The sequence below is a fragment of the Melospiza georgiana genome, chromosome 28, assembly GCF_028018845.1.
Source record: "Melospiza georgiana isolate bMelGeo1 chromosome 28, bMelGeo1.pri, whole genome shotgun sequence".
NCBI lineage: Eukaryota > Metazoa > Chordata > Aves > Passeriformes > Passerellidae > Melospiza > Melospiza georgiana.
The window spans coordinates 60,728-85,769 of NC_080457.1; the positions used below are offsets into that span (position 1 = coordinate 60,728).

At 46.3% G+C, this 25,042-nt stretch overlaps 1 long non-coding RNA gene across 1 annotated transcript; it reads right to left on the bottom strand.

The window, feature by feature from the left end:
• Nucleotides 1-4,097: 4,097 nt before the first annotated feature.
• Nucleotides 4,098-7,804, bottom strand: LOC131094183 (uncharacterized). The gene is made up of 4 exons (XR_009115655.1): nt 7,647-7,804; nt 6,881-6,956; nt 5,996-6,113; nt 4,098-5,222 (listed from the first exon to the last, which is right to left on the bottom strand). It is a non-coding gene; the product is annotated as an uncharacterized LOC131094183 (long non-coding RNA).
• Nucleotides 7,805-25,042: the final 17,238 nt, after the last annotated feature.

Genomic DNA, 25,042 nt, shown 5'->3' on the forward strand with positions numbered 1-25,042 from the left:
ATCAAAAGCAGAGCCTCTCCCTTTAGCTGTCCTAAGAGGCCCTTGGACAAGATTGCTCTCCCCGCTGCTCATTTTTGAATCTGTCCCAAGAACTCCCAACCTGCTACTCCGCCATCTCCAGGCCGGGGCCCCCGACTTATCTTTTGGATGATCGGTGAGGGGAATCCACGCTGCACCTGAAATGAGTCTGCCTCGGAGGGCTCTGTGATGGCCTGTGAGCCTCTCGGTCAGCTGCAATAAAGAAAACCCAAACCAAAGTGTGAGTCCAGAGTTATGTGGGCCAAATCCCTGCAAGTCAGCTACTTGCCCTCTCCTGAGTGTGCCTGGCTCCTTCAGGCTCCAGCTTCATCCTGATTCCAAGGCTGTGGCCTTCATTAGGAGTGCCACCTGGGTAAGAGAAAGGCAAAGTTAAATGGCATTCCTGTGAGTGCACTGGATGACCTTGTGTGCTCTAAGACATGGGAATGCCTCTGACAGGCTTGTGAACAGCCTTGTGGGGGGGGGGGGGGGGGGGGGCTCAAATAAACACCCTTTCTCACGCTGCTGCCTGAAAACCCCCTCCCAAGAACTCCTAACTGGACACCTGCTCACCCTCCCTCTCCCAATTACAATCCTCAACTCACCTGAAGCCTCAATCTCAAACATCTTCTTGGACACTGGGCAGATCCCTCTTGTGACATGATCAATCTGCTGAAAAAAATGTTGTGCTTGACACAGCTTGGAATATCAGGGAGTTGCACTCCTTAAATAAAAATAAAAAAAAAAAACAAAAAACAAAAACAATCCCAAAAGCAAACAAAGAACAAAAAAGAAACATACAAAAACCCACAAAAACCATAAAACCCAAAACACTTAACTCCCCACAGAAACAAAAAAAAAACACAGAAAACATAAAAAAATCCAAAAAACCCACGAAAACCAACCAAAAACCCCCAAAAAACCCAAAAACTCCAAAAAAACAAATCCAACCAAAAAAAAACCAGAGCAAAACTAAACATTACAAAAGCACCTTACCACTCCTAAACACAAAACCCAAAATCACAAACCTAAATACTCCCTGTATTCCATGCTGTTTTCTTCACAGAATCTTCCAAGCCTCTGTGCTTTAGATGCCCAGAAACACCTGCTGGAAAGAAGCTGAGATGGGCTGAAAAAGCCTCTTCACTGAAATGAGGAGAGCTCTTAACCCAGCACATCCCAGAGAGGGAATAAAGCCCCTCAGCCACGGCTGGGGTTAATATACCCCTGATTGTGCCCGCCTCTCGTTCCCATGGCACCCAGGAAAAGGGAGGGGGCTAATCCCACCAAGCCCTCAGAGCAGCTGCAGCTGTTTAGCTCCTCTGACTCACATTCAAGGGCAGTAAAGGGCTTGTTATAGAAGAAAACTCTTCAGAAAAATAGCAGTGCTTTCTTTTTTACAACAACTACTTGGAGCAGAAGAACAGAAAACTGGCAAGATATAAAACTTTGTGGTAAGGTTACATAGCTAGATCAATTGGGTAATTGGGTAATTTGCTGTTACCTTACATAATTATTCTGTGTTTAACAAAAGCCATCTAATAAATTCACACCCAAAGCTCCAGCAGCCCAGCTGGCCCTACCAAATCTCTATGTTTATGCATACAGTAAACAAAACCAAAATCCCAGTAATACCTATCTGTGAAAGAAACCTCTTGAAATTGATCCTACCTCAAATACAAAACATCCCATGCAAAGTTAGCTTGACTCAAAAAACAATTTACACAGAGCTAATAACACCAAGAAATAAAACAACACACCATATACCACCAAAGAATATAATAGTGGAGAAAAAAGAAACCACTTTTTTTTTTTTTCCCCTAATTTAAACTAACTTATTTTATTAGCTAGAACAAAAGCTTTTGCCAGGACTGCAACAACAACTTCTTTTCCTTCTTCTCCTTCTGAAATGTCCCTTCTCCTTCCCAAATTCCTTACAACTTCTGAGTTCACATCCAAGCAAAAAGCAAAATTCGTGCACTTGTGCGTTCGATGCTCCTGTCAGATTCTCTGTTTCTCTTCACATCTTCTTACACTTTCAGTCTTCACGCTGTCCTGCCGTGATGAGTTTGACGGAAGAATTGGTAAACGTTAAGAGAGGATTTCCCTGCCTCCCTCCCCAGAGCTGGTTTCCTTAGTGCATTTCACTCAATCCCAGGCCGGCAACGATGCACGCTCACCTCAAGCGCGCAAGTCTCACAGCTGCTCGGCTAAACTCGGGCATTGTCATCTGCATTCGGCTGGACTCTACCCTTCGGCACGGCTCGGCTCGCTTCGGCCGAACTCGGAGCCGCTCTCTGCGCTCGGCGCGGCTCGGCTCACTTCGGCCCAACTCGGAGCCGCTCTGTGCGCTCGGCTCGGCGCGGCTCGGCTCTCTTCGGCCCAACTCGGAGCCGCTCTCTGCGCTCGGCGGTGCTCGGCTCACTTCGGCCCAACTCGGAGCCGCTCAGTGCGCTCGGTGCGGCCCGGCTCGCTTCGGCCGAACTCGGAGCCGCTCTCTGCGCTCGGCGGTGCTCGGCTCGCTTCGGCCCAACTCGGAGCCGCTCAGTGCGCTCGGTGCGGCTCGGCTCGCTTCGGCCGAACTCGGAGCCGCTCTCTGCGCTCGGCACGGCTCGGCTCGCTTCGGCCGAACTCGGAGCCGTTCTGTGCGCTCGGCGCGGCTCGGCTTCATTCGGCCGAACTCGGAGCCGATCAGTGCGCCCGGTGCGGCTCGGCTCGCTTCGGCCGAACTCGGAGCCGCTCAGTGCGCTCGACACGGCTCGGCTCGCTTCGGCCGAACTCGGAGCCGTTCTATGCGCTCGGCGCGGCTCGGCTTCATTCGGCCGAACTCGGAGCCGCTCCGTGCGCTCGGCGGGGCTCGGCTCGCTTCGGCCGAACTCGGAGCCGTTCTATGCGCTCGGCGCGGCTCGGCTTCATTCGGCCGAACTCGGAGCCGCTCAGTGCGCTCGGCGGGGCTCGGCTCGCTTCGGCCGAACTCGGAGCCGTTCTGTGCGCTCGGCGCGGCTCGGCTTCATTCGGCCGAACTCGGAGCCGTTCTATGCGCTCGGCGAGGCTCGGCTCGCTACGGCCCAACTCGGAGCCGCTCAGTGCGCTCGGCACGGCTCGGCTTCATTCGGCCGAACTCGGAGCCTCTCCGTGCGCTCGGCGCGGCTCGGCTCGCTTCGGCCGAACTCGGAGCCGCTCAGTGCGCTCGGCGCGGCTCGGCTCTCTTCGGCCGCACTCGGAGCCGCTCTGTGCGCTCGGCGGGGCTCGGCTCGGCTCTCTTCGGCCGAACTCGGAGCCGCTCTCTGCGCTCGGCGCGGCTCGGCTTCATTCGGCCGAACTCGGAGCCGCTCAGTGCGCTCGGCGCGGCCCGGCTCGCTTCGGCCCAACTCGGAGCCGCTCTCTGCGCGTTCGGCTGAGCTCGGCTCCGCTCGGCTCCCGTCGCCGCCTCACGTTAAACTCGCCCGGCTCGGGGCTCTCCTGCTGCCGCGTCCCGCGGGCGGCCCGGCCATCGCACGGACACGATCGGGAGCGCGGCGTGGCACAGGAGCTCATTGGGCTGTGACCGCACTCACGGTAATTAGCGCGCACGAGAGCAGCGGGCTCGGTTCGGCTGAGCTCGGCTCGGTTCAGGCAGCCTCGCAAGCCTGGCCTCGGTTCGCTCGAGGCCGTCAGGTTCCGCCGGTCTCGCCTTGGTTCGGCTGAGCTCGTTCCATTCGGCCGAAGGAGGCGTCGTTCGCTCGTGTTTTTTACAAATATCTTTCTATATTGACTGTATATTTCTATATTTAGTTTTATACTTCTATAATACTTCCATTATTCCAAATAAAAACCCCGTCTCTAACCAAATAAATAAAAAAAACCCCATTCTTTTAAAGGATATTGAAATATTTTTTATTTATACTTTGTATAATTATACATTCATATTTTAATTTATCGTTTCTTTGGATGTATTACATTAATAATGACATATTATATATATAAAATTTTTAAATAGATTTAAATTATTACTTAAATTATGTATAATATCTACTGCTACAACTAATTTTTTCTTATATTTTTAATTTTTATATTTATCTGTATGTATTTATTATATATTTCTAAACTTAGATTTCTACTTTTATATTATTTGTATTTATACATTTTACAATCAAAACCCTGCCTATTGACCAATAAAGAAAACCCGCTTTATTTAAGTATTTTAAAAATATTTTCATGTTTATAATTTTCATATTTATATTTATAATTTGTTCAATATTAGATGAGAACACACCTGCTCCTGCACCGCTCCCTCTCCTGGGGACCTTGGGGTGCCCCAACGGCATCAGAGCCCTGAGTCTTCACCCCCTTCTCCTCTATTTAGAAACTTCACTGGAACTTTTTTCTGGAAACAAAGACATTACCTAAATCCTCTCCCCGTGTCCCAGACAGATGGATATTCAGTTATTAGTTGGCTGGGCAGCAGTTTCTTAAACAGAATGATAAACAAGATGTGAACATTTCAGCTACAAGCAAATAGGCAAATCTGAACAAGATACTGGTGGGCAACCACTGAAGTTATTTTGAAGGAATTTTTTAAACAATAAAATACTGATACCACAAAAATAAAGCAAAAAGCTAACTACTGGCTAAGAATGAAGGAAAAATTAACTTTTGACAGCAACAACATTCCAACCACACAGGCTTTTTCCCAATGTCATACCTTATAACTACCTCTCTTGGGAATTCTCATCACGTATCCCAAAAGGAATAAATACCTCAGAGCGTCCTAAAGCAAAAAGTAGCACACATGAGCTCCTCACACTCCCGGGAGGCCGGCACAGCGTGCACTGAGTCTGCAACAAATTCTGCTCACTGAGGGTCTGCAAACAAAGGTTCAACTGATGAACTGAACTGATTTTAAAGGGAGGTTTTCTAAGCACAGAAGCACAACAAAGAACAAGCAAAAACAATTCTTAAAAACAACCTGCAAGTTTTGTTTAGCATATATGCAACTGATTTCCACCCTGTGGCTTCTCACTTTGATTTGTCTGTAGGTTCAGGAAGATGACAATGCACACTCTGCCTTCCCTGAGCCCCCCACAGCAGCTGAGCGCTGCTCCGTGTGCTCAGATCATCAGAAACTGGATTGCACGTGCCCGGATGGACTGGAACTGCTCTGCTGCAGATTCAGGAGACGATGGCAGAGAGGGGCTGGCCGAGGCGTCGTCCCAATTCCATTTCTGTGTGACAAGAAGCAGTTTGTTCCCCATGGGTGCAACAATCCCCAGCTCGCTTCCATGGTGAGTACCGATGGCACACAAATGGCAGCCTGAGGAAATCGTATTCTGGGCTCTAAGTGCTTGGGACGGGGTCTGATTTTTTTGTTTTGCATCTGGATGATGATTAGTACGACAGGGCCCTGATTGATGACATGGCAGCACAGAATTAAAAACTCCTCGACAGGATTACATCGACTTCTAGGAAAAGACAAAAGCCTAGGACCCTTCTGAAATCTATTTTTAATGCGAAGCACACGGATTGTCACTATGCTGCGCCTTCCAGCTTTTCAAAGCAGCTTACTTCTGAAGACCAGAAAACATTTATTTCTACAGAAACAATGGGCAACCCCCAGGCTAATCTCAGCACTACTGTTTAATAGGGGATCTGCCAGCATGCCAGTCCAGCTTCAAGTGTGCTTTATTTCAGTCTAACATCCCCCCAAAATTCTTCTCACATCTCCCAACACTGACATCTTATTTTCCCCTAAAGCTTCTCATCATTAGCAATTTCCAAGTAACATGGTATTTTTACAACATTCAAAAATGTCATGCTGGACTGTGCTAGAGAGTAATTTGCAAATATAAGTTTAGCAAAGTTTGAATTGACTTGTCCAGAGAAAAAACCTACAAGTGAACACCTACACCTGCCTACAAAGAGCTAACAAGCCCCTGGCAGCTGCCAGCATCAAAGCACAGCGGATGTTTCTAATACAGGGTAAGGATAACAATATCACCTTCTGTTCTCTCCAGCTTCTTTTCCCTGCAGTCATATTTTGCTTCTTATGATTTTTTTAGTCTCTGTATCTTCTTGGACAGCACCGAGCCCGACGACGAGGATATGAGAGTCTTTCCCTGTCGGACGGAGAGAACCAGGAAAACAGTTAAAATAAGAACAGGGCAGTTTGAAATTCATACTTGCAACGAGAAGCAGCGCCTAACAAACAGAACAAAAGTAAACAAAGCATGGTACCTCCCTGGGGACAGAAGACTTATAAACTCTCCAGAATTTACAATTCTAGCGACCATCCCCTTCAGGACAGCAGCCAAGTGTCCCATGGGGTGGTGCTGCACCAAAGAACCATCTGAGAGGTTCCAAAGAGTGAAATGCACAATATTTTGCAAAGACAAAAAATCTTGCAAAATAACAAAAATACAATAGATGTAAACTACAGGGTAAGAGTACAAGTGTTCACTTTAAGAGCTGGAACCATCCAGGTGAGCACCTGATAAATGGATCCTCACAGGAGTTTGAACCCTTCAGGACACAGAAGGGTTTTCCCCAGAAACTTCACAGACTGAGTTTTGATAGAAGTACACTTGCCAGACCCTCAGAAACGTCACCCATTCTCCAGGTGTCTGGAGAGAACTGCAAATGGCTCTCACGTAGTTTGAGCTAGTTGTGTAAGGTCTCAGGGTGAATTTCACCAGATGCAACCAAACTGGGCAACTCCCAGTGGGACAGAGGAACACAAAGCTTGGGTAAACAGAGCTGCAGCAAATACTGAGGAAACAAACATAACAGCGTAAAAAATAATAAACCATCCTTTTTTTTCCCTCTTGCTTTTGTTTTTTTCTTATTCAGATCAGCACAGCAATTAAAGAGAACGTGAAAAACTCACCATTACTGAACATTTCATCATCTGTAAGCTGAGCATCCTTAGCATAGAGGACTCCAAAGTTAAAATTCACCGATCCCTGGGAAATAAAACCAAATATCGTATGGTAAACAATCAAACAGCAGTCATAAAAATTTGTTTCCTCTAAGGACTATCTGGTATGTATGTATCTTTGCATTACACATTAGAACATACACTTTATACCATCTCCTAATAGGTAATAATTTACCTTTGAACTTTGTTAGTATAGCATGAATTTTTAACTTAAACTGGTGATCTATTATTATTAAGTTGGTGCTTAAAGTTATTTCTGCTGTCACGTTCAAAAAAACATGAATTTTTTTTACTGGAATGAGCAATTGATTTCAAAGTCATCAAAAGCCCACCAAAACACAAAGCTGGGTTCACTGGACGGGTCTGTGAGCTAGAAGTAGTTAGGCTTGTACTTCCCTCTTGCTCTTCCAGAACCAATAAATCCTGTCAACAAAACCAGGATCTTTAGCCCGCTGCTGTGAAAGATTCTACAAGGATGATGGTTTGATTTGTGTTTAGAAGTTTTGATTTGAAATGGCCAGTCCAATGGATAAAGACAGTTTAGGTAGTATTACATTGCTATTATTATTATTTCTATTATTATTTTTACTATTACTACTGCTATTGTTATCATCTGCTACTGGAAGAAACAAACCAGTAGTACCTATACTTAATTACTTTTATTTCCAGGAAATAATAAAGAAAAAGAACCAAACCAAAAAAAGTCACTTCCTACCTTTTATATCAAGGGATGAAAAATTTCTCTTGGGCTCTTCTCCAATTTATCAAGACTCATAGCAATGAAAGGCAAACAAAACAGCGCTTTATAGAAGGCCAAGTGCACGTTTCAAGGCTGAACCACCAACTGATTGCAGTGACAGCAGTTACAACATGAATCCTTCCTAGAGCCTCTGTGAAATGGAATGTTCTGTGGAACTGCCGTTTCTTTCCCAAAATACTAACTTCCAACACTTCCTAAACGTATTTTGTATTTTAAAACCACTGAAGTTAGTGAGACTCTGTGCGGAGATCAGGTTTAAATTTATTTCCTTCCAAAGCACAGAGCTCTGTTCCATCACCCTTCCCTTTGGCTCTACACTGAATCATGGTGAGCATTTGAGGACTGCTCAATAATCAATTCTATTTCTCTCTTTTTCTAGTTCTCTCTATTCCTAAATCATTCAAGACAAGTCAAATGAAAAATGACAAGTTCAGCATCAGAGTCACACTTTTTCCCTTTGTCTGCTCAAGAACAGGCTCTAAATCCACTTATTGCTGCCTTCAACGATTCAGACTTGCAAAACCATTCTTACATGTTTTACAGCTTTATCATACAACCCACAGAATGCAAGCTCTGAATTACAGGAAAAGGTACACAGGCAAATATCTAAAGGAATCACTTATTTGTAAATACATACCTTGATAGAGAGCGCACTGAGAACCTTTCTGTGGGACTCTAAGGGACGCATGCTTTCTGAGCACCCTGTAAACAAGAAAAGCTACGATATATTACAGGACATCCCCACTTTTTCTACATATTCAAATAGAATTTTTAATAAAAACAGTTCCGTTACAAAAGAAGGAAGAAAACCAAGCTAATTTTACTCAGCTGTATTTACTGCCGATTTAGAGAAAAATGCCGGGCCGCGTCGGCCGTTGCGTCACACGCCGCGCCGGCAGCAGGGCCTGCCGGGAGTTGGAGTCTCGGGCTGGCAGCCACTCACGTGCCGCGTCAGCCGCTGCGTCACACGCCGCGCCGGCAACAGGGCCTGCCGGGAGTTGTAGTCTCGGGCTGACAGCCATGGCTCCGTCCCCCGCCACCGGGAGCTGCAGTCCCTCCTGGGCATCAAACGGGTCCTTCGCCCCAGGGCGGGGAAGGACCTGAGGCAGCACCGCTCCTCCCGGATGCCCTCTCTTTTTTCCTCCAACTCTTTTTACTTTTTTCACTCTGTTTTTTTTTTCACCACTTCCCTTCCCCCTTGCTCTCCTGCTTCCTTTCATTTCCTTTCCTTTCCTTCCCTTCCCTTTGCCTTTCTTCTATTTCTGATCTTGGTTTACCTTTCCACCTTTAGAATAAAAAAGCAGCAGTAGAAACTTTCAGGCTACCCGGGAGTAAAAAAAAAACTCCAAAACGAAAATGCTTTAAAGAAAACGATTTATTCCCTGGGAGCCTGAAATTTTCTACTGCTGCATGTGACACAGAGCTTTTATTCCTTCTTATAGATAGTTGATATTTTATATATATTTATAGTTTATGTTGATGCATTATATTAATAACTACATATAATATGCACCTTATTCCAAAATATACGGGAATTATTTTTTAAATTATTTACCATATCTACTGCTACAACTTATTTTTCCTTATATTTCTAATTTTTATATAAATCTTTAATGTGTTTATGATATATTTCTATACTTATATTTCTACCTTTATATTATTTGTATTTGTAATTTTTACACTAAAACCCCTGCTTTGGCAAAGAAAAAACAAAACCATCCATTATTTTAAACTACCTACATTTTTTTTATATTTATATTTATCATAATATACAACAAATGATAGATATAAGTAGATAGATATATCACACCCGCATTTATATCTATTTTATATCCATTTCCTATAATATTTTTCATAAAATATATGCAGTATTACGTGTATTATATATTGTATCAATTTATGTTATTTTACATTTACAATTTATTATTAATTTTTTATAGATCTGCATATAGTTGCAATACATTTATATATTTGTATTTTTGTTTGGCTTGTATTTACATTTATATTCTCTATTCATATATCTATAAACATACACAATACTCTATTAAAATTAGAGTAACTTATTGTAACATATAATGACTTATGTTACATGTTAAATTTTAAAAATTGACCAAATATATAAAAATAAAATTGGCTCATTCCCATTGCTACACATCTATTTCTTTTGTTTCAATATAGTTAGAGTCATAATTGCATATTTAAAATCCAATTCCTAAATGAAATGACAAAACAAACAGCATCAAATTCCCACCAATATCTTCCAAAAACATCAAGATACCTCCAACAGCCAAACAAGTGTCAGCGAAAAAACAAAGAACACTCTTTTCAATAACAATTCTCATCACGACAGAAAAATGGAACCAAAATAAAAGAAAATCCTATAGAAACACACACAGCAAATTACAAAAAGTACTAAAAAAAAGTCAAACCAATCTACTAAACTCAAGCCAGTGCCACTCACCCTGAACGACGTTACTAAAAAAGAAAAAACCAACAAAATTCTACCTCTACACTAACTTAACGAATAAACAATCCTCTGTAAAAGTAACTTTAAAACCTGAACTAATTAACAAAATGGAAAAACATCTCAACCACTAAAAACTAAGAAATTAACTACCCAAATAAATAAATAGTTTTAAAAACCACCATATAAATACCCATGTTCCCAAAATAAACCCTGATAAACAATACTCAAAAAAATTAAAAGACAACAACAACAACAAAAAAAAGAAAATAAAGAAACCAACAAGAATAATACCAAAAACCAGATAAACTTAAAACTGCAACAAAAAAATTATTCCCAACTGAATAAACCCATAGTGCCTCAAGCTATCAAAATAAAAATACCACCTAGAAACAAACACAAAGACTAAAGACAAACGTAACCATAAACAATGTCCCCCAAATTACCCGTAACCATAAAACATACACTACAATCAAATAAACCAACCAAATAAAAGCCCTGGAAGACGATAAACACACATGCAATTATAAAGATTAAAAACCCGCTGCTATGAACGACACGACGCTACCTCAAGCCCTCCAAAACAAACACTACACACTCACGCTAATAAAAGCCACCGCAACAGAATTAAAATCCGAACCGCTGCTTCACGCTATGACCCGTAAAAAACATTGCGCGCCCTTCTAAACATAATACCCCGGAAAAAAAAAAAACCTCCGACTACAAAACTCAATCCAAAACAAACCTTTATCATCCCTACCGGCACCGAGAACCGTACCACTCAGGAAGAACACCGTATCCCTTAGCGTACACCCGCTGCAAACCGAACACAGCGATGCAATCAACGCCTCCAAAGCGCCTCCGAGCCACGGCACCGCTGAACTATGAGCGGCCGAACCCCGCGCTCGCTGCCGGCCCCGGACGGAGCGCGGCTCCCGGCAGGAAAGCGGCTCCTGCGGCGGCTGCTCCGGCACGCGGGGCCGGCGCCGGGCCCGGGGCTACCGGCAGCGCCCGAGCCCCGCGCCCGGAGCGGACGGAGCGGCCGGCACCGCCCGGGCCGGTGCAGCAGCGCCCGCGCCGCCTCTGCCGCCCTTGGCCGGCCCGGCCCGGCTCCGCTCGGCTCCGCACGGCTCGCACCGGCGCGGCTCCGCCACTGCCACCCTGGCCGCGCCAAAACCCCGTGCGCCCCGGCAGCTGCTCGGGCCGTGCCAGCAGCGCTCCCGAGCGGGAACGTTCCGGGCCGGGAACGTTCCGGGCTGGGCCGCGGGCACGAGGAGCGCCCTCCAATGCAGCGGCACAGCCCCATTGCAGCCCTGCAAACGCTGCCGGAGCTGCGGCTTCCCGCAAGCCAACCCCGAAACCTACGCCGCAGGCGGGGCTCACCTCACTTCAACAAGGGCAAAGAAATGTGTTCTCCCCTCCAATTTCACCCCCTAGGAGAGCAGAAAAGAAGGGGTGCTCCTCAAATGAAAGCCTTCGACTGATGGGAAAGGGCGATTTCAAACCCTTGAAAAGGAGGGACACCAGGGCTGCCCCCTCCATTTAAACCCTAGGGTGATGAAAATGGGGTGGGCTGCCTTCAAATCAAACCCATAATACCACAAGAATACTTTTCCCATTCCCCTTAAAATAGAACGCAGGGATTCCCTGTCACCCCCGGGATACCCCTAACAGCCTGGAAAAGGCAGCTTTTCCTGCAATCAACACCCTTAAAACCACAAGTGAAGAGGGATCCCCTCAGTTCAAACACAGACAATAAGAGAAGAGGAGCTGCTTCCTTCTCCGTAATTCCTTTTGTCCTCATAAGCTCCACTTTTGTTCCTGGGGAACCGGGGAGGGACTGGCAAGATGAAATTGCAAAGGGGAAGGAGAAAAGTCCCCGCTCCAAACCCACACGGGCTCACCTGTTCGGCTGCTGCTCCCCGGCACAAAGATTCATCCCTCGGCACCTCCTTTAAGCGATGCTCCACGTACCCAAGCGCGGATCCAGGCATTCCCCCGACCCTGTGGGAAGCTCCCGCAGTCCTTCCATGAGACAGCGCCGGGAGGGCCCCATAAACCCCTCCACTCAGCAGCTCCATGCAAAAGGGAGCTGAGGCAAAGCCTTGCCCCGGCAGGAGCCAGCCCCTCATCATCCTCACACTCACACCTGGGCTGCTCTGAGCCCCCATCATCCTCACACTCACACCTGGGCTGCTCCGAGCCCCCCATCATATATTTTTCATATTTATATTCGCATGTATATTTAGAATTTATATTACTGTATAATAAAAATTATATTATATATTGCATCTCTTTATGTTACTTACATAGATTTCTATTTCTATTTCTATTTCTATTCATAGTTTGGTATTATATCTTTATAGCTCTATATATTTATTATATATCTCTGTATGTCGATTTACATTTCTATAGTACTTACATTATTTAAAATAAAACCTCTGCCTCTAATGAAATAAAAAGCAAAGACACCCCTTTCTTTAAAACACATTTAAAATTTTAAAAATAATTTTGTTTGTCATAATTCTATTCACATCTATATTTGTAATTTCCATTTGTTATATTTATAGATATTATAAATATTGGAGAGAATACCTTTTTATATAATAATAGATATATTCTTTTGACACAATATATTTCTTTTACTTATATCTATATATATTAAATATTTATTGATATTGACATATATATGATATATTTGGATTTCTAGTTTTATATTTTTTATGAAATCTCCAGCCTATCCCCCTATAAAAGCCAAACAATCCCCAATTTATTTAAACATAAATCCTGTCACAGCTGCATTGCACAGCAGTGCCCCAAGCTAATCTGACACTTGTTCATCTCCTGGACCTGAATCTGAACCCGCTCACCTTGATCGCGCCTGGCAGAACCATTTTCATACCTTTTTCTGGCATGTCTTGTTTTTGTTTTTTTTGTCTTGAGTTTTTGTGGCCTTTATTGCCTCTCTTTCTTGCCTTGTTTCTTGGGGCTTTTACTCCCTTTTTCCTTGATTTTTTTCTGGCATTTCTTGGGGTTTTTTCTTCGTTTCTTCTTGCCCATTTTGGTGTTTTTTCTGGTTTTTCCTTGCCCCTTGGGATTTTTTTTTTCTGTTTATTTTTTTTTCTGGGTTTTTCTTTGCCATTTTGGGTTTTTTTTTTTTTTTTTTTCCCTGGATTTTTCTTCCTCATCTTAGTATTTTGTTCTGATTTTATTTCTTGCCCATCTTGGGGTTTTTCCCTGGTCAGTTTCAGGGGATTTTTCTTGCCCATCTTGGGTTCTTTTCTGTTTTTTTTTTTTCTCGGTTTTTCTTAGGGTTTTTTTCCGTATTTTTTTTTTTCTGGGATTTTTCTCGCCCATCTCGGGGTTCTATTGGGGGCTTTTTCTTGCCCATCTTGGGGTTTTCTTCTGCGTTGTTTTCTTACCCATTTTGTTGTTGTTGTTGTTTGGGTTTTTTTGTTTGTTTGGTTTTGGGTTTTTTTTTCCTGTTTTTTTTTTTTTCTGAGGTATTTCTGGGATTTTTCTTACCCATCTTGGGGGTTTTTTCGGGGGGAGGGCGGTTTTCTCGCCCATCTCGAGGTTTTTTTCTGTGGGTTTGTTTTTTGTTGCATTTTCTTTCTTTTCTTTTTCTTTTTTATCCCCTAGGTTACTCCTTGCCCTCCTGGTTTTTTCTTTACGGCCGTCTTTACGACAGTCGCGCTTTACGACACCTTTTACGACAGTCGCGCTTTACGGCCGTATTTACGACAGTCGCGCTTTACGGCACCTTTTACGACAGTCGCGCTTTACGGCCGTATTTACGACAGTCGCGCTTTACGGCACCTTTTACGACAGTCGCGCTTTACGGCGCATTTTACGACAGTCGCGCTTTACGGCCGTATTTACGACAGTCGCGCTTTACGGCCGCATTTACGACAGTCGCGCTTTACGGCACCTTTTACGACAGTCGCGCTTTACGGCGCATTTTACGACAGTCGCGCTTTACGGCACCTTTTACGACAGTCGCGCTTTACGGCCGTATTTACGACAGTCACGCTTTACGGCACCTTTTACGACAGTCGCGCTTTACGGCCGTATTTACGACAGTCGCGCTTTACGGCCGTATTTACGACAGTCGCGCTTTACGGCGCATTTTACGACAGTCGCGCTTTACGGCACCTTTTACGACAGTCGCGCTTTACGGCCGTATTTACGACAGTCGCGCTTTACGGCACCTTTTACGACAGTCGCGCTTTACGGCCGTATTTACGACAGTCGCGCTTTACGGCACCTTTTACGACAGTCGCGCTTTACGGCCGTATTTACGACAGTCGCGCTTTACGGCACCTTTTACGACAGTCGCGCTTTACGGCCGTATTTACGACAGTCGCGCTTTACGGCCGTATTTACGACAGTCGCGCTTTACGGCACCTTTTACGACAGTCGCGCTTTACGGCCGTATTTACGACAGTCGCGCTTTACGGCCGTATTTACGACAGTCGCGCTTTACGGCACCTTTTACGACAGCCGCGCTTTACGGCACCTTTTACGACAGTCGCGCTTTACGGCCGTATTTACGACAGTCGCGCTTTACGGCACCTTTTACGACAGTCGCGCTTTACGGCCGTATTTACGACAGTCGCGCTTTACGGCGCATTTTACGACAGTCGCGCTTTACGGCATCTTTTACGACAGTCGCGCTTTACGGCCGTATTTACGACAGTCGCGCTTTACGGCCGTATTTACGACAGTCGCGCTTTACGGCACCTTTTACGACAGTCGCGCTTTACGGCACCTTTTACGACAGTCGCGCTTTACGGCCGTATTTACGACAGTCGCGCTTTACGGCACCTTTTACGACAGTCGCGCTTTACGGCCGTATTTACGACAGTCGCGCTTTACGGCATCTTTTACGACAGTCGCGCTTTACGGCCGTATTTACGACAGTCGCGCTTTACGGCACCTTTTCCGACAGTCGCGCTTTACGGCGCATTTTACGACAGTCGCGCTTTACGGCACCTTTTACGACAGTCGCGCTTTACGGCCGTATTTACGACAGTCGCGCTTTACGGCACCTTTTACGACAGTCGCGCTTTACGGCGCATTTTACGACAGTCGCGCTTTACGGCACCTTTTACGACAGTCGCGCTTTACGGCCGTATTTACGACAGTCGCGCTTTACGGCACCTTTTACGACAGTCGCGCTTTACGGCCGTATTTACGACAGTCGCGCTTTACGGCACCTTTTACGACAGTCGCGCTTTACGGCCGTATTTACGACAGTCGCGCTTTACGGCACCTTTTACGACAGTCGCGCTTTACGGCCGTATTTACGACAGTCGCGCTTTACGGCGCATTTTACGACAGTCGCGCTTTACGACACCTTTTACGACAGTCGCGCTTTACGGCACCTTTTACGACAGTCGCGCTTTACGGCACCTTTTACGACAGTCGCGCTTTACGGCATCTTTTACGACAGTCGCGCTTTACGGCCGTATTTACGACAGTCGCGCTTTACGGCACCTTTTACGACAGTCGCGCTTTACGGCACCTTTTACGACAGTCGCGCTTTACGGTCGTATTTACGACAGTCGCGCTTTACGGCACCTTTTACGACAGTCGCGCTTTACGGCCGTATTTACGACAGTCGCGCTTTACGGCACCTTTTACGACAGTCGCGCTTTACGGCCGTATTTACGACAGTCGCGCTTTACGGCACCTTTTACGACAGTCGCGCTTTACGACACCTTTTACGACAGTCGCGCTTTACGGCACCTTTTACGACAGTCGCGCTTTACGGCACCTTTTACGACAGTCGCGCTTTACGACACCTTTTACGACAGTCGCGCTTTACGGCACCTTTTACGACAGTCGCGCTTTACGGCCGTATTTACGACAGTCGCGCTTTACGGCCGTATTTACGACAGTCGCGCTTTACGGCCGTATTTACGACAGTAGCGCTTTACGGCACCTTTTACGACAGTCGCGCTTTACGGCACCTTTTACGACAGTCGCGCTTTACGGCACCTTTTACGACAGTCGCGCTTTACGGCCGTCTTTACGACAGTCGCGCTTTACGGCACCTTTTACGACAGTCGCGCTTTACGGCCGTATTTACGACAGTCGCGCTTTACGGCGCATTTTACGACAGTTTTTTTTTCTTGCTCATCTTGGCGTTTTTTCTGGTTTTTTCTTGCCAGTCTTGGGGGGTTATTTCCACATTTCTTCTTGCCCATCTTGGGGGGTTTTTTTTTCTGTTTTTTTCTGGGTTTTTTCTTCCCCTGTCTTGGGGGATTTTTTCTGAGTTTTGTTCTGGATTGTTCTTGCCCATCCTTGGGTTTTTTTCCGGTTTTTTTTCTGGTCCATCTTTTTTTTTTTTCCTGGGAGTTTTCTCGCCCATCTTGGGGTTTTTTCCTTGGTTTTCTGTGGGTGTTTTCTGGGTTTTTTCTTGCCCTTTTTGGGGGTTTTTTCTGTAATTTTTCTGGGTTTTTTGTGGATCTTCTCCTTGCCCATCTTGGGGGTTTTTTTGGGGGGGGGGGGTTTCCTGCACATCTGGGGTTTTTTCCTTGGTTTTTTCTGGGTTTTTCCTTGCCCATCTTGGGATTTTTTTTTCCGGTTTTTTTCCCTGTTTTTTTTTTTCCTGGTTTTTCCTGGGTTTTTTCTGGTCCATCTAGCATTTTTTTTCTGGGATTCTTCTTGCCCATCCTGGTATTTTTTTCTTGTTTTTCTGTGGGTGTTTTCTGCGTTTTTTTCTTGCCCATCTTGGGGTTTTTTTTCTCGGTATTCTCGCCCATATTGAGGTTTTTTTCTTGGTTTTTTGGTTCTTTTCTAGCCTATCTTGTGGTATTTTTCTGGGTTTTTACTTGGCCGGGACCAAAAAAAAAAAAAAATCTGCCAGGGTGGAAGGCAGCTGGGGATTTTTTATTCTCAATTTAACAATGAGTTGCAAAACCTGAAAAGCAAAAGTCATATACACAAGGTTAAATCCAGTCAGCATGCGCTCACACATGCAGAGACAAGCAGACAGACACAGCCACGTGCTCTCACACATACTCCTTCCACTTACATGCTTACTGTGGCCCTTACCTGAGATGCTGAAGAAGGTGCTTTGACACATCTTCTGGCTGCCGCTCCTTGAGGTAAATGGCAGATCCTGGGGAAATCAGCAGCCTCGAGGACCTGTGAGACAACAGGAAGGGTCAACAGGTGGCTGACAGCTAGGACTTATCCCCACTCTGGACTGATAAATTTTCTACCCAAAATCCCACGAAAAACAGATGAACAGTAAAGTTGTTGTAACTGTTCTACCTAACTGTGACTACGTGCCAGGGCAGGGCAGCTGCGATCATAAGTGGTACAGTGTAAGTACACACAATATAAGCTGACGCATACAGTACAAGTGCACATACAGTGTAAGTACACACAATATAAGGCAACATGCTTACATACAGTGTAAGTACAGACAATATAAGGCGATGCACTTACATACAGTATAAGTACATACAGTATAAGCCAGCATAGGTACACACAATATAAACCAACACAAGTACATGCAATGTAAGTACATACAGTATAAGCCAACATAGGTACACACAATATACACCAACACAGGTACATGCAATGTAAGTACATGCAATATAAGCCAACATATGTACATACAGTATAAGTCAGCATAGGTACATGCAATGTAAGTACATATAGTATAAGCCAGCATAGGTATATACAGTATAAGTACATACAATATAAGCCAACATAGGAACATACAATATAAACCACGACTTAAGATAACTCTCTGGAAGATTACTTATTGAGCCCTGTACCCTTTGAGAAGATGGAACCTATAGAACTACTGCAGTCAAGTGAAGAGGGTGTAAGATGCTCCCTCTAGAAGTCCAAGAAAATGGAAAAAAAAGCACTACCAAAGCTGATAATGAGAAGGAAGATGGATGAGAACATCTTGTCCCTGTGAGACATTCCTGTCTCAAAGAGTAAAAATGTAAAGATGCTGGAATAAGGGATATCCAGAAAGGAATGTGAGTAGAACACGGCCTGTATGGCACAGAAGTGAGCCGATAAAGCATCGAGATGTAACAAAGGCCTATGACGTGGAAGACAATGGACACACACTACATAACACAGACACCATAACATAGACACAGATGACATAACACAGAGACAAGTTGAAACTGCTTGGCACTTTCCCTTTAGGGACCCGAGAGTCCTAGCACAAGATGAGCCAGAGGCCGATGAGGCCAAGGGAAAGGAAGCCCTATGACAACAGCACGTGATGATGAAATGCAACTCATTAAAGGAAGTTAGGGCCAAAGCAGTTAGGAGGATGCTCGAGAGGCTCAGCAAGCCTAGAGAAGGAAGTGGACTGCCAGGTGACTGTGGCTACAGCTCCGGACCTGAAGGCGAGCTCCACGGGGGAAAGAGCCGTGACGACATCAAGTCGAGGAAGGCAGATGACGCAAAGTTCACAAGAATGTGGAGATGGGTTGCAACTGCCCGGCCCGGCAAAGGCTCTGGTGAGGCTGAGGAGAAACCCTCTCCCTTTACTTCCAGGGAGCCCGTCCCACTACAGACCTCTCCGCTAAGATGACATCAGATTGCCTCCTGTGATAGTAAAGGCTTTTCCCCTTCTCCCAACCACTGGCCCCGACACTTAGCTTTTGTAAGACAAACGGACAAAATCCATCCTCGGTCAGACGTGGACGTTGAGATGTTCTCAATGTGTGTGCTTCGGTGCTGCCGCTTCCAAGCTGTGGCTACAAGCCTCCCCAGGGTACCGTACCTAAGGCAAAACAGAAGAGGTGACTATTGCCCTCAAAAACAGTAATCCCCAGGACTCCTCCGCACCCCTGCCCCAGCTCACCTCAAGTATTGATTTGACTCCAGAGGCCACCCGGAAGATACCTGCAAAAAGAAAATGTACACACTTAGCATGCTGCTGCATAACGCTCACCTAGTAATCAGCCTGCCTAAACCCTGAGTCACCTGCCCTCCTCTCTTCCCCGCGCTGCCTAGGGCAGCGACAGCACCTGCAAAGAAACAAAGTTGAAAAGCATGCTGAGATACTGTGAAAACACAACCTCCCAACCCTGACAAGTATGCCATACTGATACCTTAAGCTTGAACCCACCTGGCATGGGCATGCTGGGCTAGGATAGATAGCAAGCAGTCCATCTAAAATAAAGAGAGGAATAATACATACTTAGAGCTGCACCAGAAACTGAGAACTCAGCAATAACAACTGCTTCGGTACCCTACTCAATGCTCACCTTGCCCACTCAGCCTTGACAGCTGCTCTCTGCCTTGACTTCCTAAAAATAAAGACAAAGAGCAGAGTTGCAGCAGCCACAATTTATGCTTCCTCTGCAGAGACAAAGAGTGACTGACCTTCACGGGGGAATCCCCTCACCCGGGATGGGGGGCTCCGCCCTGGATTTATCCTTCTGCAACTAAAAGAAAGTTAGGATGAAAGTCAAAGGGCTACAGGATAACTTATGGGCTCCAGGTATCCTGTGTCCATCCACAAATCCCATCTAGATTCCAACTACACCCCACATGACAAATTCCAAGTCCCTAGGACTTCTCCTATTGCACCAGGCTATGCAGGCCAGAGCCAACTCAGACCCCCACCTTAGGTCTTAGGAGTCCTGACCCAGCACCCCACGTTCATCCCCACTGTGGGTCACAGCCCTCTACTTATCTCTCAGACATCTGGGGATGCCGGTCTCAGGTGCAAAGAAAGGCCACCTCGTCAGCTGGGAAGGTCCTGCTGGCACCGGGCTGGTGTCTCTCAGACCGCTGTAGTAAAGAAAAGTAAACATCAGTGCCTGATCTTGGCACCACATCGGCCAAAACCCCGCCAGTCTGCTACTCACCGTGCTCCGAAGAAGGCCTAGCACCTCCTAACCCTGACCCTCTGCCACACATAGAATGCATCTGCACCTGAAAATAAATTAGAACATATGTCAAACACCGCCAGGATAACCCACCAGCTTCAAACGCCCTATGTCAATCTAGGAATAGCATCTAGAGCCCAAATACAGCCCACATTACAAATTCCAACTCCCCATGGTTTGTCCTACTGCAGCAGGCCATGCGGCAGGGCAGAAGAGCTCCGGCACAAATGTGTGCACACACCCGTGACACAGAACGTGACAAACAGGGGGACATTAAACACGACACATCATGCTTGTGGTGAGGGCCGCGAGGGAAGAAGGCAAAAGGGACCCCAAAGACACACTAGGGAACACGGCACACCGGACAACACGACACAGACCAGAGCTGTTCTGCACGGCCTGCCTGAAAGCTGCCATCAAAAGTACAGCCTCTCCCTTTAGCTGTCCTAAGAGGCCCTTGGAGAAGATGGCTTTTCCCGCTGCCGATTTTTAAATCTGTCCCAGGGATTTCCAACCTGCTACTCCCCCATCTCCAGGCCGTAGCCCCCGACTTATCTTTTGGATGATCGGTGATGTGAATCCACGCTGCACCTGAAATGAGTCTGCCTCGGAGGGCTCTGTGATGGCCTGTGAGCCTCTTGGTCAGCTACAATTAAAAAAACCAAAACCATGGTGGGAGTCCAGAGTTATGTGGGCCAAATCCCTGCAAGTCAGCTACTTGCCCTCTCCTGAGTGTGCCTGGCTCCCTCAGGCTCCAGCTTCATCCTGATTCCAAGGCTGTGGCCTTCATTAGGAGTAGCACCTGGGTTAGAGAAAGGCAAAGTTAAATGGCATTCCTGTGAGTGCACTGGATGACCTTGTGTGCTGTAAGACATGGGAATGCCTCTGCTAGGCTTCTGAACAGCCTTGTGTGTGGGGGGTCCTCAAATAAACACCCTTTCTCACCTTGCTGCCTGCAAGCCCCCTCCCAAGAACTCCTAACTGGATACCCGATCACCCTCCCTCTCCCAGTCACAATCCTCAACTCACCTGAAGCCTCAATCTCAAACATCATCCTTGACACTAGACAAGATCTCTCTTGCAACATGATCAATCTGCTGAAAAATTGTTGTTCTTGAGAGCCGAGCAATAACAACCACTTCTCTACACTGCTCACATTGACTGCTGGTATCCAGATTTATTTCCTAAAAAGAACAACAAAGAACAGAGCTGTAACAGAGTCACCATACACACTTCTGCTGCAGAGACAAATGGGGCCTCACCTGCTCGGGGGAATCCCCTCACCCGGGATGGGGCCCTCGGGCACAGATTTAATACATCTGAATCTGACAAAAAGGTTAGGACAAGAGTCACACTGTTGCATGATAACTGAGGAGCTCCAGATATCCTGTGTCCATCTACAAATCCCATCTAGAGTCCAACTACACCCCACATTACAAATTCCAAGTCCCCGGGCCCTCTCCTATTGCACCAGGCTATGCAGCAGGGCAGAGCAGCTCCGGCAGAAATGTGTGCAGGCACCCGTGACACAGGACAGGACGTGACAAACAAAGGACACAAGACACAGACAGAAATCTCTTAGCAAGGAAAATGGCTGCAAGGACAGAGAATGCAAAAGGAGATGACCGAGGTGAGACTGATGGTGAGCTGATGAGGCTCAGAGAAGGTAGAAGATGCTAAACTCAATGATTTATTCCAAGAACAGCAAAGATGGATGCCTAGGAATCCTATGGTCAGAATCCTCTACCTAACCTCATATTACTACAAGCCCTAATCCACCATAATGGATACTGGCGGGGCATAGCTGTCCATACAGCTGAGAACAAGACCTGAAAAGACATCTGACTGGATGCTTCTAAAGAGAAAAGAGAGTCTGATGCCTGTCTGATAACCCGAGTCAAAAGTTCTATGGCCCAGGTGCCAGGCCAAGGAATGCAGAGATCACAGATGCTAAGAATGATGCCAGGGCTTCCGACAGGCCCCTCAAAGGCCTAAGGTAAAAGACATGAGATACCCAAACAACACATAATGCACAATAGACAAGTGACACAATACACACCGGGACTCCTCTGCCCTGTGCACCTCAGCACTATGAGCAAAAGTGAGACTTTGCTTTTATGGGGCCTAAGGGGCCACTTCATGAACACCCCCCACCTCCAAAGCGGACTCAGAAACCCCTCCCAGTAATTCCCAAACCAGCACCCTGCTTTCATCCCCTCTGTGGGTCTTAGCCCTCTACTTATCTCTCAGATATCTGGGGATGCAGGTCCATGTCATGTATAAAAGATGGCGGCCTCTACATCTGGGAAGTTCCTGCTAGCACTGTTGTTCAACAACCTCCTGTTGTTTCTTAGCCAGCTACATTAAAGAAAACCAAATATCAATGCATGATCTCAGCAGTACACTAGCCAAAACCCAACAATTCTGCTACTCACCATTCTCCTAAGAATGCCCAGCTCCTGGGGCCGTATGCTTCGGCCTCGCTCAGAGGCTGACACCGTTGTCGCAGGGTAGGCCTGGGATAAAAGAGAGGAGGTGATGTTGCATTGCTGAAACCTGAGTGGACCCTCGCTCCTCCTCCCTACTTCCCTGACTCACCGCAACTCCTCCGCCATTGCTGAAGGCCACCCTGGTGACACCTTTAAATAGAAAAGGCAGAGGCTTCATCACAGTGCTGTGATACTTCTGCAGGGCTCAGGAGAGCGGCAAACCCAGTGCATCGGCCGGTGGGTAACTGGGGCTTGGCATGCTCTGAGTGGATTGCCTAAAGTGCAGAAACAGGAATAGATGCTTAGAGTTGCACCAGAAAGTGAGACTTGAGCAATAACAACTGCTTCTGTAAGCTACTCAATGCCAGCCTTGCCCATCTCACCTTGACTGCTGATATCCAGCTTTACTTCCTAAAAAGAAAAAGAACAGTGCTGTAACAGAGTCACACTTTACACTCCCCCTGCAGAGACAAACAGCGACTGACCTGCTCGGGGGAACCTCCTCCCCCAGGATGGGGGGATGGATTTTGCCCTGGATTTTATCCTCTGCATCTGAAAGTGAGGACAAAAGTCAAAGGGCTGCAGGATAACTTCACAGCTCCAAACATCTTGTGTCTATCTAGGAATATCATCTAGAGTCTGGCAATACCCCATAAACATCAAGTCTCTGGGACTTGTCCTATTGCAGCAGGCCATGCGGCAGGGCAGAACAGCTCCGGCACAAATGTGTGCACACACCCATGACACAGAACGTGACAAACAGGGGGACATGAAACACGACACATCATGCTTGTGGTGAGGGCCTCGAGGGGAGAAGGCAAAAGGGACCCCAAAGACACACTAGGGAACACGGCACACCGGACAACAGGACACAGACCAGAGCTGTTCTGCACTGCCTGCCTGAAAGCTGCCATCAAAAGTAGAGCTCTCCCTTTAGGTGTCCTAAGAGGCCCTTGGAGAAGATTGCTTTTCCCTCTGCTGATTTTTAAATCTATCTCAAGAACTCCCAATCTGCTACTCTCCCATCATCCCATCTCCAGGCCGTGGCCCCCAACTTATCTTTTGGATGATCAGTGATGTGAATCCATGTTGCACCTAAAATGAGTCTGCCTCAGAGGGCCCTGTGATTGATTGCCTGTTAGCCTCTTGGTCAGCTATAATTAAAAAAACCAAAACCAAAGTATGAGTTCAGACTTATGTGGGCCAAATCCTAGCAAGTCAGCTACTTGCCCTCTCCTGAGTGTGCCTGGCTCCTTCAGGCTCCAGCTTCATCCTGATTCCAAGGCTGAGGCCTTCATTAGTGGGTTAGAGAAAGGCAAAGTTAAATGGCATTCCTGTGAGTGCACTGGATGACCTTGTGTGCTGTAAGACATGGCAATGCCTCTGCTAGACTTCTGAGAAGCCTTGGGGGGGGGGGGGGGGGGGGGGGGGAAGTGTCCTCAAATAAACACCCTTTCCCAACCTGCTGTCTTCAAACCTCCCTCCCCCTGCCCACAATTAACTCCTAACTGTATATCTGCTCACCCTCCCTCTCTTAATCACAATCCTCAACTCACCTGAAGCCACAATCTCAAATATCTTTGACACTGGGCAGATCCCTCTTGTGACACAATGAATCTGCTGCAAAAAGCGTTATTCTTAACACAACCTGAAGTCTCTGGAAGCTGTGCTCCTCCTAAAAAAAAAAAAAAAAAAAAAAAAGACAAAACAAAATAAGAACGAACCCAAACAGACAAATGTGCTTTATCACCCCTAAACACAAACCCCAAAGTTATGAACCTAAATACTCCCTGCATTCCATGCTGTTTTCTTCACAGAATCTTCCAAACCTCTGTTGCTTTAGATGCCCAGAAACCCCTACTGAAAACAAGCTGAAAGAGCCTCTTCACTGAAATGAGAGGAGAGCTCTTACCCCAGCACATCCCAGAGAGGGAATGAAGCCCCTCAGCCACGGCTGGGGTTAATATACCCCTGATGATGCCCACCTCTCGTTCCCATGGCACCCAGGAAAAGGGAGGGGGCAAATCCCACCGGGTATAAAAGCCCTCAGAGCAGCTGCAGCTGTTTGACCTCTCTGACTTGAATTCAAGGGGTGTAAAGGGCTTGTTATAGAAGAAAGCTCTTCAGAAAAATAGCAGTGCTTTCTTTTTACATTAACTGCTTGGAGCAGAAGAACAGGAAACTGGTAAGATATAAAACCTTTTTAAAAAGTTCCTAAAAATACCCTGAGTAGTCTTAAAGGGCCTCTGAAATTACCCTAAAAATCCTCAAAGTGCCCTGATAAGACCCTAAAAATACTCTACTGTATCTGGGCTGGAATGCACCATTGGGAAGATCCGGGACAGGATTAGAGGCAGGATCCCAAAACCCAGACTGGATCGGGGTCAGGAAATGGAAGAGAGGAACGCCTGGACAGGATTTGGATGTGATAGGAATGGAAGAAAACCCAGACTGGATCGGGGCGGAGACCTGGAAAACCTGCACTGGATCATGCCTGGAATATGGATTTTTTGG